Source organism: Tupaia chinensis, unplaced genomic scaffold (assembly GCF_000334495.1).
Source record: "Tupaia chinensis unplaced genomic scaffold, TupChi_1.0 Scaffold000111_1, whole genome shotgun sequence".
In the NCBI taxonomy this organism is placed as follows: Eukaryota; Metazoa; Chordata; class Mammalia; order Scandentia; family Tupaiidae; genus Tupaia; species Tupaia belangeri.
The window spans coordinates 2129501-2130763 of NW_006159575.1; positions in this window are offsets into that span (position 1 = coordinate 2129501).

The following is a 1263-nucleotide window of genomic DNA, read 5'->3' on the forward strand; positions in this document are numbered from 1 at the left end:
AAGAAATCACCCCTCAGGGGGATGGCCACACTGCAATCCCTTCTCCTCCATTGTCCTCTCGGGATCTTGGGCGCACACGCGCCCAGTGTGAGTTTAAGCTACCGGGTCTAGGACTTGAACCGCAGTCAACTACATGGGAGTTCAGCTACCCAGCCATTATGCTAACTGCTGGTCCCAAGAAAAAAAATTTTTTGGTCAAAAAATAAAAATCTTGCGGCACCTCTTGGAACTCACATATAGATGGTGGCTGATTGGCTTATCCTATGGGGAGGCAAGGGAAAGGTAAGAATCAGAAAGACAAAAGAGCAGCAGAGAGCTAAATATAAATTTTTAAAAAAGGATTAAAAATATATAGAGAGAGAGATGGAAAGAGACAGAGAAAATAAGTAGGGTGATCTAACCTGACTCCTGGCTAGACTGGGGAGCAGGAGGGTGAACTCTAGGCAGAGGGTCTTCAGTGGTTGAAATCCTTTCTTTAATTTTTTAGTATTTTATTTTAAAATATTTTTTTTGCCACAGTGTATGTGTGCTTGCTGGAGACAAAGAGAGCCACAGGGACAGGGAAAGTGAGAAACCACCTCCCAGGAAGTATGATCACACCACAATTCTTCTCCTAAATTCTCCTCACTGGATTTTGGGCATGCATATCCATGCCCCTGCCCCTGGTGTGTTTTTCAAGTTTCTGGTTCCAGGACTTGAACTGTAGATATGGTCATGTGGGATCCAGTGTCTTAACCACTATGCCGCCTTCTGTCCCTGTCTTTTCATTTTCTTGATGGTGTCCTTTGAGACACAAAACCTTTTAATTTTCATAATGTCTAATGTATCTATTTATTCTTCGGTTGTTTATGCCTTAATCTTGCTTAAGTTGCAAACATAACCAAACTTTAACTTGGGTCAACTTAACCTGGGTCACTTTTTTTTTTTTTTTTTGGAGAGGTTTTTGCTAAAGGGCACACGTGCTCTCCAGGAAGACAGAGAGAGAGAGAGAGACAGAGAGACAGAAAGTGAGAGAAATCACCCACTGGGGGGGTGGTCACATTGCAATCCCTTCTCTTCCATTCTCCTCTCTGGACCTTGGGCATGCACGCACACGTGCCCGGCATGAGTTTAAGTCACCTAACATGCTTATGTGACTAGGGACTTTCCAACAAAGTACCTAAAAAAGACGATGTTGTATTTGCAAGCCAATGAAATCGTTTCTTTTTGTTTCAGCAGTTTCCCAACAAGTATTTGTGTCTAATGTTTTATTATTGGAGCACT